General features: G+C 42.5%; 6 non-coding genes and 1 pseudogene across 6 annotated transcripts; all 7 read right to left on the minus strand.

The window, feature by feature from the left end:
- Positions 1-534: 534 nt before the first annotated feature.
- LOC118937053 lies at positions 535-624 on the minus strand (annotated as a pseudogene).
- Positions 625-1,284: 660 nt separating this feature from the next.
- Positions 1,285-1,448, minus strand: LOC118936972. Its single transcript, XR_005034397.1, has one exon. It is a non-coding gene; the product is annotated as a U1 spliceosomal RNA (small nuclear RNA).
- A 1,971-nt stretch (positions 1,449-3,419) lies between these two features.
- Positions 3,420-3,581, minus strand: LOC118937011. The gene has a single exon (XR_005034432.1). It is a non-coding gene; the product is annotated as a U1 spliceosomal RNA (small nuclear RNA).
- A 1,732-nt stretch (positions 3,582-5,313) lies between these two features.
- On the minus strand, positions 5,314-5,477 carry LOC118936973. The gene has a single exon (XR_005034398.1). It is a non-coding gene; the product is annotated as a U1 spliceosomal RNA (small nuclear RNA).
- Positions 5,478-7,394: 1,917 nt separating this feature from the next.
- On the minus strand, positions 7,395-7,556 carry LOC118937012. The gene has a single exon (XR_005034433.1). It is a non-coding gene; the product is annotated as a U1 spliceosomal RNA (small nuclear RNA).
- A 1,732-nt stretch (positions 7,557-9,288) lies between these two features.
- LOC118936974 lies at positions 9,289-9,452 on the minus strand. Its single transcript, XR_005034399.1, has one exon. It is a non-coding gene; the product is annotated as a U1 spliceosomal RNA (small nuclear RNA).
- Positions 9,453-11,369: 1,917 nt separating this feature from the next.
- LOC118937013 lies at positions 11,370-11,531 on the minus strand. Its single transcript, XR_005034434.1, has one exon. It is a non-coding gene; the product is annotated as a U1 spliceosomal RNA (small nuclear RNA).
- Positions 11,532-12,788: the final 1,257 nt, after the last annotated feature.

Here is a 12,788-nt window from a genome sequence, read left to right on the forward strand (position 1 = left end):
ATGGAAGAGTCTATCTGGTAAGAACACCTTTTAATTTACCTGCGCTGTTGAGTGGAACGAACTACCACAGAAACTCGTCGACATTTAAATAATGTCTAGAGTTGACTAATGATGGAAAATAAACAATTATATTGGTCCATGTCAGTAGGTAAGGCTCTACGCTACGACAATGTCCTCCTGTCCTTTGTGCTGTGTTATATGGAGCCGAGGCATACTATGACTCGAAAAACATTTAAGAGGACCACAATAGAAATGTGTTTTCAAACGTACTTTTTGTGTCATTCTCGATGATTGTAAATGCTTTATCAAAGTGTGGTTGCATGGACAGGCATTAATGACCGGTGCAACAATAACAGATCTCATACATTGGGGTTATCAGAAGACAAATGGTCTCTTTCAGCTTTTAAATAGATCCTACATTGTAACATCTGATTAGAAAATTGAACTGTTGATAAACCTCTTCCGACGCAAAACAGAACTCTTCAAACTCAGAACAGTATATATCTGTTCCTCCATTATTTTTAACATCAAGATCAGGGGAGAGCGCGAACGCAGTCCCCCACTACCAGAAATTATGCAATCGAGATTTGTCTGTGGCATGGTAATGATTGACCAGGGAAATGTCTGTGGCATGGCAATGGTTGACCAGGGAAATGTCTGTGGCATGGTAATGGTTGAGCAGGGAAATGACTGTGGAATGGTAATGGTTGACCAGGGCAATGTCTGTGGCATGGTTGACCAGGGAAATGTCTGTGGAATGGTAATGTTTGACCAGGGACATGACTGTGGCGTGGTAATGGTTGACCAGGGAAATGTCTGTGGCATGGTAATGGTTGACCAGGGAAATGTCTGTGGCATGGTAATGGTTGAGCAGGGAAATGACTGTGGAATGGTAATGGTTGACCAGGGCAATGACTGTGGCATGGTAATGGTTGACATTTACTGTGGTCTTAAATGACAAACTGTCCTATAAATGATTTAATAATCTAGCAAATAAAATACCTCAATCCACATTACGTCCTGAGGGCACAAAATGATCCATTCACAAGTAGGCCTTTTCCTTGACATTATATCAGGACATGACAGGCATAATCACCAGTGCTACAATAACATATCACACATATCCGGGTTATCAGAAGACAGAAATGTATCTCTGAGGCCTTTAGTTGACTTATAAACAGACCCCAGTCATTCATCTGATAAGTGAAAAATCTCCTTCTCAACACGAAACTCAATAAGAACTCCGAATTTAACAAATTCCTCCATTATTTTTAACATCAAGATCAGGGGAGAGCGCGAACGCAGTCCCCCACTACCATAAATTATGCAATCGAGATTTCCACATTTGAGAAATTCGCAGGGGTCAGCACAGCCGGAGTGCAATGGCTGAGCCTCCCCCTGGGTGAACCGCCTTCGTGATCACGGTGTCTCCCTTACCAGGTAAGTATGAGTTTTACACGTTGGTAGAGGAGCACTCCTTCCAGGACAAAGGTGTTTGACTCACGGTTACCACTTCTACTACTGATAATACCACAACATATTGAACAGGGTTTAATGACGTTTACGAATACAGTTGCGGACAAGGCGAAGAAAAAGCAATACATTTTGTTTTACTATATTATATCACGGACCGACTATTTTCCCATCAAGCAACACGGTAGAAATTCTATATACATTGCATTTGTTGTCTAAATGTCCGTCTGGTTACACACAAGTAGGCGATGTACCAAAATGCTGAAATCACATTCGTGCACACAGCCAACCGAAAGACACCACTTATTTCTGGTGTTTTGTAGCGTTCCAGACGTTGTAGGAATAGTTTCATCACGCTTGTTTTCTGCTCTCAGTAAAATATGATTCCACCATCGACCACAGGGTGGCATACGACCCACAGATACGGAGGAGAAACAGTAGCCTACTACTTCAACGTCAACAAAGACACAGTAGTAGCTACAAGGGTGTTTATTTTATTTTACCTTTATTTAGCCAGGTCGGCCAGTTGGGAACAAGTTCTCATTTACAACTGCGACCTGGCCAAGAATAAAGCACAGCAATGCGACAACAACAACAACACAGAGTTACACGTAAACAAACGTAGTCAATAACACAGTAGAACATGAAAATAGAAAGATTTATGTACAGTGACATGGCCATACTCGTATTTGTAATTGTATCTGTAAATTGACAGGATGATACTCGAGATCAGGGTTAAACTGAAGTGTTTTAATATGCCTAAATACATTTTGGCAGAATACCTCACTTCACATTCTCACTGCAAAAAAAAAAAAAAAACCTGCAGAAATGTCTGTGGAATGGTTGACCAGGGAAATGTCTGTGGAATGGTTGACCAGGGAAATGTCTGTGGAATGGATCTGCATCTTGGAACAACAGAATCCATCTTATTGACAGATTTTGTCAGGAAATAAGTGGACCAGGGACATGTCTGTGGCGTGGTAATGGTTGACCAGGGAAATGTCTGTGGCATTGTAGACCAGGGACATGTCTGTGGAATGGTAATGGTTGACCAGGGAAATGTCTGTGGCATGGTAATGGTTGACCAGGGAAATGTCTGTGGCATTGTAGACCGGGGACATGTCTGTGGAATGGTAATGGTTGACCAGGGAAATGTCTGTGGAATGGTAATGGTTGACCAGGGACATGTCTGTTGTCATGGTAATGCTTTACCAGGGAAATGTCTGTGGCATGGTAATGTTTGACCAGGGACATGACTGTGGCATGGTAATGGTTGACCAGGGAAATGCCTGTGGAATGGTAATGATTGACCAGGGAAATGTCTGTGGCATGGTTGACCAGGGAAATGTCTGTGGAATGGTAATGTTTGACCAGAGACATGACTGTGGCGTGGTAATGGTTGACCAGGGAAATGTCTGTGGCATGGTAATGGTTGACCAGGGAAATGTCTGTGGCATGGTAATGATTGACCAGGGAAATGTCTGTGGCATGGTAATGGTTGACCAGGGAAATGTCTGTGGCATGGTAATGGTTGAGCAGGGAAATGACTGTGGAATGGTAATGGTTGACCAGGGCAATGACTGTGGCATGGTAATGGTTGACATTTACTGTGGTCTTAAATGACAAACTGTCCTATAAATGATTTAATAATCTAGCAAATAAAATACCTCAATCCACATTACGTCCTGAGGGCACAAAATGATCCATTCACAAGTAGGCCTTTTCCTTGACATTATCAGGACATGACAGGCATAATCACCAGTGCTACAATAACATATCACACACATCCGGGTCATCAGAAGACAGAAATGTATCTCTGAGGCCTTTAGTTGACTTATAAACAGACCCCAGTCATTCATCTGATAAGTGAAAAATCTCCTTCTCAACACGAAACTCAATAGAACTCCGAATTTAACACATTCCTCCATTATTTTTAACATCAAGATCAGGGGAGAGCGCGAACGCAGTCCCCCACTACCATAAATTATGCAATCGAGATTTCCACATTTGAGAAATTCGCAGGGGTCAGCACAGCCGGAGTGCAATAGCAACCTCGCCCTGGGTGAACAGCCTTCGTGATCACGGTGTCTCCCTTGCCAGGTAAGTATGAGTTGTACACGTTGGTAGAGGAGCACTCCTTCCAGGACAAAGGTGTTTGATTCACGGTTACCACTTCTACTACTGATAATACCACATCATATTGAACAGGGTTTAATGACGTTTACGAATACAGTTGCGGACAAGGCGAAGAAAAAGCAATACATTTTGTTTTACTATATTATATCACGGACCGACTATTTTCCCATCAAGCAACACGGTAGAAATTCTATATACATTGCATTTGTTGTCTAAATGTCCGTCTGGTTACACACAAGTAGGCGATGTACCAAAATGCTGAAATCACATTCGTGCACACAGCCAACCGAAAGACACCACTTATTTCTGGTGTTTTGTAGCGTTCCAGACGTTGTAGGAATAGTTTCATCACGCTTGTTTTCTGCTCTCAGTAAAATATGATTCCACCATCGACCACAGGGTGGCATACGACCCACAGATACGGAGGAGAAACAGTAGCCTACTACTTCAACGTCAACAAAGACACAGTAGTAGCTACAAGGGTGTTTATTTTATTTTACCTTTATTTAGCCAGGTCGGCCAGTTGGGAACAAGTTCTCATTTACAACTGCGACCTGGCCAAGAATAAAGCACAGCAATGCGACAACAACAACAACACAGAGTTACACGTAAACAAACGTAGTCAATAACACAGTAGAACATGAAAATAGAAAGATTTATGTACAGTGACATGGCCATACTCGTATTTGTAATTGTATCTGTAAATTGACAGGATGATACTCGCGATCAGGGTTAAACTGAAGTGTTTTAATATGCCTAAATACATTTTGGCAGAATACCTCACTTCACATTCTCACTGCAAAAAAAAAAAAAAATACCTGCAGAAATGTCTGTGGAATGGATCTGCATCTTGGAACAACAGAATCCATCTTATTGACAGATTTTGTCAGGAAATAAGTGGACCAGGGACATGTCTGTGGCGTGGTAATGGTTGACCAGGGAAATGTCTGTGGCATGGTAATGGTTGACCAGGGAAATGTCTGTGGCATTGTAGACCAGGGACATGTCTGTGGAATGGTAATGGTTGACCAGGGAAATGTCTGTGGAATGGTAATGGTTGACCAGGGAAATGTCTGTGGCATGGTAATGGTTGACCAGGGAAATGTCTGTGGAATGGTAATGTTTGACCAGGGACACGACTGTGGCGTGGTAATGGTTGACCAGGGAAATGTCTGTGGCATGGTAATGGTTGACCAGGGAAATGTCTGTGGCATGGTAATGATTGACCAGGGAAATGTCTGTGGCATGGTAATGGTTGACCAGGGAAATGTCTGTGGCATGGTAATGGTTGAGCAGGGAAATGACTGTGGAATGGTAATGGTTGACCAGGGCAATGACTGTGGCATGGTAATGGTTGACATTTACTGTGGTCTTAAATGACAAACTGTCCTATAAATGATTTAATAATCTAGCAAATAAAATACCTCAATCCACATTACGTCCTGAGGGCACAAAATGATCCATTCACAAGTAGGCCTTTTCCTTGACATTATCAGGACATGACAGGCATAATCACCAGTGCTACAATAACATATCACACACATCCGGGTTATCAGAAGACAGACATGTATCTCTGAGGCCTTTAGATGACTTATAAACAGACCCCAGTCTGTTCATCTGATAAGTAAAAAATCTCCTTCTCAACACGAAACTCAATAGAACTCCGAATTTAACACATTCCTCCATTATTTTTAACATCAAGATCAGGGGAGAGCGCGAACGCAGTCCCCCACTACCATAAATTATGCAATCGAGATTTCCACATTTGAGAAATTCGCAGGGGTCAGCACAGCCGGAGTGCAATGGCTGAGCCTCCCCCTGGGTGAACCGCCTTCGTGATCACGGTGTCTCCCTTACCAGGTAAGTATGAGTTTTACACGTTGGTAGAGGAGGACTCCTTCCAGGACAAAGGTGTTTGACTCACGGTTACCACTTCTACTACTGATAATACCACAACATATTGAACAGGGTTTAATGACGTTTACGAATACAGTTGCGGACAAGGCGAAGAAAAAGCAATACATTTTGTTTTACTATATTATATCACGGACCGACTATTTTCCCATCAAGCAACACGGTAGAAATTCTATATACATTGCATTTGTTGTCTAAATGTCCGTCTGGTTACACACAAGTAGGCGATGTACCAAAATGCTGAAATCACATTCGTGCACACAGCCAACCGAAAGACACCACTTATTTCTGGTGTTTTGTAGCGTTCCAGACGTTGTAGGAATAGTTTCATCACGCTTGTTTTCTGCTCTCAGTAAAATATGATTCCACCATCGACCACAGGGTGGCATACGACCCACAGATACGGAGGAGAAACAGTAGCCTACTACTTCAACGTCAACAAAGACACAGTAGTAGCTACAAGGGTGTTTATTTTATTTTACCTTTATTTAGCCAGGTCGGCCAGTTGGGAACAAGTTCTCATTTACAACTGCGACCTGGCCAAGAATAAAGCACAGCAATGCGACAACAACAACAACACAGAGTTACACGTAAACAAACGTAGTCAATAACACAGTAGAACATGAAAATAGAAAGATTTATGTACAGTGACATGGCCATACTCGTATTTGTAATTGTATCTGTAAATTGACAGGATGATACTCGCGATCAGGGTTAAACTGAAGTGTTTTAATATGCCTAAATACATTTTGGCAGAATACCTCACTTCACATTCTCACTGCAAAAAAAAAAAAAAAACCTGCAGAAATGTCTGTGGAATGGATCTGCATCTTGGAGCAACAGAATCCATCTTATTGACAGATTTTGTCAGGAAATAAGTGGACCAGGGACATGTCTGTGGCGTGGTAATGGTTGACCAGGGAAATGTCTGTGGCATTGTAGACCAGGGACATGTCTGTGGAATGGTAATGGTTGACCAGGGAAATGTCTGTGGCATGGTAATGGTTGACCAGGGAAATGTCTGTGGCATTGTAGACCGGGGACATGTCTGTGGAATGGTAATGGTTGACCAGGGAAATGTCTGTGGAATGGTAATGGTTGACCAGGGACATGTCTGTTGTCATGGTAATGCTTTACCAGGGAAATGTCTGTGGCATGGTAATGTTTGACCAGGGACATGACTGTGGCATGGTAATGGTTGACCAGGGAAATGCCTGTGGAATGGTAATGATTGACCAGGGAAATGTCTGTGGCATGGTTGACCAGGGAAATGTCTGTGGAATGGTAATGTTTGACCAGAGACATGACTGTGGCGTGGTAATGGTTGACCAGGGAAATGTCTGTGGCATGGTAATGGTTGACCAGGGAAATGTCTGTGGCATGGTAATGATTGACCAGGGAAATGTCTGTGGCATGGTAATGGTTGACCAGGGAAATGTCTGTGGCATGGTAATGGTTGAGCAGGGAAATGACTGTGGAATGGTAATGGTTGACCAGGGCAATGACTGTGGCATGGTAATGGTTGACATTTACTGTGGTCTTAAATGACAAACTGTCCTATAAATGATTTAATAATCTAGCAAATAAAATACCTCAATCCACATTACGTCCTGAGGGCACAAAATGATCCATTCACAAGTAGGCCTTTTCCTTGACATTATCAGGACATGACAGGCATAATCACCAGTGCTACAATAACATATCACACACATCCGGGTCATCAGAAGACAGAAATGTATCTCTGAGGCCTTTAGTTGACTTATAAACAGACCCCAGTCATTCATCTGATAAGTGAAAAATCTCCTTCTCAACACGAAACTCAATAGAACTCCGAATTTAACACATTCCTCCATTATTTTTAACATCAAGATCAGGGGAGAGCGCGAACGCAGTCCCCCACTACCATAAATTATGCAATCGAGATTTCCACATTTGAGAAATTCGCAGGGGTCAGCACAGCCGGAGTGCAATAGCAACCTCGCCCTGGGTGAACAGCCTTCGTGATCACGGTGTCTCCCTTGCCAGGTAAGTATGAGTTGTACACGTTGGTAGAGGAGCACTCCTTCCAGGACAAAGGTGTTTGACTCACGGTTACCACTTCTACTACTGATAATACCACATCATATTGAACAGGGTTTAATGACGTTTACGAATACAGTTGCGGACAAGGCGAAGAAAAAGCAATACATTTTGTTTTACTATATTATATCACGGACCGACTATTTTCCCATCAAGCAACACGGTAGAAATTCTATATACATTGCATTTGTTGTCTAAATGTCCGTCTGGTTACACACAAGTAGGCGATGTACCAAAATTCTGAAATCACATTCGTGCACACAGCCAACCGAAAGACACCACTTATTTCTGGTGTTTTGTAGCGTTCCAGACGTTGTAGGAATAGTTTCATCACGCTTGTTTTCTGCTCTCAGTAAAATATGATTCCACCATCGACCACAGGGTGGCATACGACCCACAGATACGGAGGAGAAACAGTAGCCTACTACTTCAACGTCAACAAAGACACAGTAGTAGCTACAAGGGTGTTTATTTTATTTTACCTTTATTTAGCCAGGTCGGCCAGTTGGGAACAAGTTCTCATTTACAACTGCGACCTGGCCAAGAATAAAGCACAGCAATGCGACAACAACAACAACACAGAGTTACACGTAAACAAACGTAGTCAATAACACAGTAGAACATGAAAATAGAAAGATTTATGTACAGTGACATGGCCATACTCGTATTTGTAATTGTATCTGTAAATTGACAGGATGATACTCGCGATCAGGGTTAAACTGAAGTGTTTTAATATGCCTAAATACATTTTGGCAGAATACCTCACTTCACATTCTCACTGCAAAAAAAAAAAAAAAAACCTGCAGAAATGTCTGTGGAATGGATCTGCATCTTGGAACAACAGAATCCATCTTATTGACAGATTTTGTCAGGAAATAAGTGGACCAGGGACATGTCTGTGGCGTGGTAATGGTTGACCAGGGAAATGTCTGTGGCATGGTAATGGTTGACCAGGGAAATGTCTGTGGCATTGTAGACCAGGGACATGTCTGTGGAATGGTAATGGTTGACCAGGGAAATGTCTGTGGAATGGTAATGGTTGACCAGGGAAATGTCTGTGGCATGGTAATGGTTGACCAGGGAAATGTCTGTGGAATGGTAATGTTTGACCAGGGACACGACTGTGGCGTGGTAATGGTTGACCAGGGAAATGTCTGTGGCATGGTAATGGTTGACCAGGGAAATGTCTGTGGCATGGTAATGATTGACCAGGGAAATGTCTGTGGCATGGTAATGGTTGACCAGGGAAATGTCTGTGGCATGGTAATGGTTGAGCAGGGAAATGACTGTGGAATGGTAATGGTTGACCAGGGCAATGACTGTGGCATGGTAATGGTTGACATTTACTGTGGTCTTAAATGACAAACTGTCCTATAAATGATTTAATAATCTAGCAAATAAAATACCTCAATCCACATTACGTCCTGAGGGCACAAAATGATCCATTCACAAGTAGGCCTTTTCCTTGACATTATCAGGACATGACAGGCATAATCACCAGTGCTACAATAACATATCACACACATCCGGGTTATCAGAAGACAGACATGTATCTCTGAGGCCTTTAGATGACTTATAAACAGACCCCAGTCTGTTCATCTGATAAGTAAAAAATCTCCTTCTCAACACGAAACTCAATAGAACTCCGAATTTAACACATTCCTCCATTATTTTTAACATCAAGATCAGGGGAGAGCGCGAACGCAGTCCCCCACTACCATAAATTATGCAATCGAGATTTCCACATTTGAGAAATTCGCAGGGGTCAGCACAGCCGGAGTGCAATGGCTGAGCCTCCCCCTGGGTGAACCGCCTTCGTGATCACGGTGTCTCCCTTACCAGGTAAGTATGAGTTTTACACGTTGGTAGAGGAGGACTCCTTCCAGGACAAAGGTGTTTGACTCACGGTTACCACTTCTACTACTGATAATACCACAACATATTGAACAGGGTTTAATGACGTTTACGAATACAGTTGCGGACAAGGCGAAGAAAAAGCAATACATTTTGTTTTACTATATTATATCACGGACCGACTATTTTCCCATCAAGCAACACGGTAGAAATTCTATATACATTGCATTTGTTGTCTAAATGTCCGTCTGGTTACACACAAGTAGGCGATGTACCAAAATGCTGAAATCACATTCGTGCACACAGCCAACCGAAAGACACCACTTATTTCTGGTGTTTTGTAGCGTTCCAGACGTTGTAGGAATAGTTTCATCACGCTTGTTTTCTGCTCTCAGTAAAATATGATTCCACCATCGACCACAGGGTGGCATACGACCCACAGATACGGAGGAGAAACAGTAGCCTACTACTTCAACGTCAACAAAGACACAGTAGTAGCTACAAGGGTGTTTATTTTATTTTACCTTTATTTAGCCAGGTCGGCCAGTTGGGAACAAGTTCTCATTTACAACTGCGACCTGGCCAAGAATAAAGCACAGCAATGCGACAACAACAACAACACAGAGTTACACGTAAACAAACGTAGTCAATAACACAGTAGAACATGAAAATAGAAAGATTTATGTACAGTGACATGGCCATACTCGTATTTGTAATTGTATCTGTAAATTGACAGGATGATACTCGCGATCAGGGTTAAACTGAAGTGTTTTAATATGCCTAAATACATTTTGGCAGAATACCTCACTTCACATTCTCACTGCAAAAAAAAAAAAAAAACCTGCAGAAATGTCTGTGGAATGGATCTGCATCTTGGAGCAACAGAATCCATCTTATTGACAGATTTTGTCAGGAAATAAGTGGACCAGGGACATGTCTGTGGCGTGGTAATGGTTGACCAGGGAAATGTCTGTGGCATTGTAGACCAGGGACATGTCTGTGGAATGGTAATGGTTGACCAGGGAAATGTCTGTGGCATGGTAATGGTTGACCAGGGAAATGTCTGTGGCATTGTAGACCGGGGACATGTCTGTGGAATGGTAATGGTTGACCAGGGAAATGTCTGTGGAATGGTAATGGTTGACCAGGGACATGTCTGTTGTCATGGTAATGCTTTACCAGGGAAATGTCTGTGGCATGGTAATGTTTGACCAGGGACATGACTGTGGCATGGTAATGGTTGACCAGGGAAATGCCTGTGGAATGGTAATGATTGACCAGGGAAATGTCTGTGGCATGGTTGACCAGGGAAATGTCTGTGGAATGGTAATGTTTGACCAGAGACATGACTGTGGCGTGGTAATGGTTGACCAGGGAAATGTCTGTGGCATGGTAATGGTTGACCAGGGAAATGTCTGTGGCATGGTAATGATTGACCAGGGAAATGTCTGTGGCATGGTAATGGTTGACCAGGGAAATGTCTGTGGCATGGTAATGGTTGAGCAGGGAAATGACTGTGGAATGGTAATGGTTGACCAGGGCAATGACTGTGGCATGGTAATGGTTGACATTTACTGTGGTCTTAAATGACAAACTGTCCTATAAATGATTTAATAATCTAGCAAATAAAATACCTCAATCCACATTACGTCCTGAGGGCACAAAATGATCCATTCACAAGTAGGCCTTTTCCTTGACATTATCAGGACATGACAGGCATAATCACCAGTGCTACAATAACATATCACACACATCCGGGTCATCAGAAGACAGAAATGTATCTCTGAGGCCTTTAGTTGACTTATAAACAGACCCCAGTCATTCATCTGATAAGTGAAAAATCTCCTTCTCAACACGAAACTCAATAGAACTCCGAATTTAACACATTCCTCCATTATTTTTAACATCAAGATCAGGGGAGAGCGCGAACGCAGTCCCCCACTACCATAAATTATGCAATCGAGATTTCCACATTTGAGAAATTCGCAGGGGTCAGCACAGCCGGAGTGCAATAGCAACCTCGCCCTGGGTGAACAGCCTTCGTGATCACGGTGTCTCCCTTGCCAGGTAAGTATGAGTTGTACACGTTGGTAGAGGAGCACTCCTTCCAGGACAAAGGTGTTTGACTCACGGTTACCACTTCTACTACTGATAATACCACATCATATTGAACAGGGTTTAATGACGTTTACGAATACAGTTGCGGACAAGGCGAAGAAAAAGCAATACATTTTGTTTTACTATATTATATCACGGACCGACTATTTTCCCATCAAGCAACACGGTAGAAATTCTATATACATTGCATTTGTTGTCTAAATGTCCGTCTGGTTACACACAAGTAGGCGATGTACCAAAATTCTGAAATCACATTCGTGCACACAGCCAACCGAAAGACACCACTTATTTCTGGTGTTTTGTAGCGTTCCAGACGTTGTAGGAATAGTTTCATCACGCTTGTTTTCTGCTCTCAGTAAAATATGATTCCACCATCGACCACAGGGTGGCATACGACCCACAGATACGGAGGAGAAACAGTAGCCTACTACTTCAACGTCAACAAAGACACAGTAGTAGCTACAAGGGTGTTTATTTTATTTTACCTTTATTTAGCCAGGTCGGCCAGTTGGGAACAAGTTCTCATTTACAACTGCGACCTGGCCAAGAATAAAGCACAGCAATGCGACAACAACAACAACACAGAGTTACACGTAAACAAACGTAGTCAATAACACAGTAGAACATGAAAATAGAAAGATTTATGTACAGTGACATGGCCATACTCGTATTTGTAATTGTATCTGTAAATTGACAGGATGATACTCGCGATCAGGGTTAAACTGAAGTGTTTTAATATGCCTAAATACATTTTGGCAGAATACCTCACTTCACATTCTCACTGCAAAAAAAAAAAAAAAAACCTGCAGAAATGTCTGTGGAATGGATCTGCATCTTGGAACAACAGAATCCATCTTATTGACAGATTTTGTCAGGAAATAAGTGGACCAGGGACATGTCTGTGGCGTGGTAATGGTTGACCAGGGAAATGTCTGTGGCATGGTAATGGTTGACCAGGGAAATGTCTGTGGCATTGTAGACCAGGGACATGTCTGTGGAATGGTAATGGTTGACCAGGGAAATGTCTGTGGAATGGTAATGGTTGACCAGGGAAATGTCTGTGGCATGGTAATGGTTGACCAGGGAAATGTCTGTGGAATGGTAATGTTTGACCAGGGACACGACTGTGGCGTGGTAATGGTTGACCAGGGAAATGTCTGTGGCATGGTAATGGTTGACCAGGGAAATGTCTGTGGCATGGTAATGATTGACCA

The sequence above is a fragment of the Oncorhynchus mykiss genome, chromosome 10 (assembly GCF_013265735.2).
Source record: "Oncorhynchus mykiss isolate Arlee chromosome 10, USDA_OmykA_1.1, whole genome shotgun sequence".
NCBI classification, from domain to species: Eukaryota; Metazoa; Chordata; class Actinopteri; order Salmoniformes; family Salmonidae; genus Oncorhynchus; species Oncorhynchus mykiss.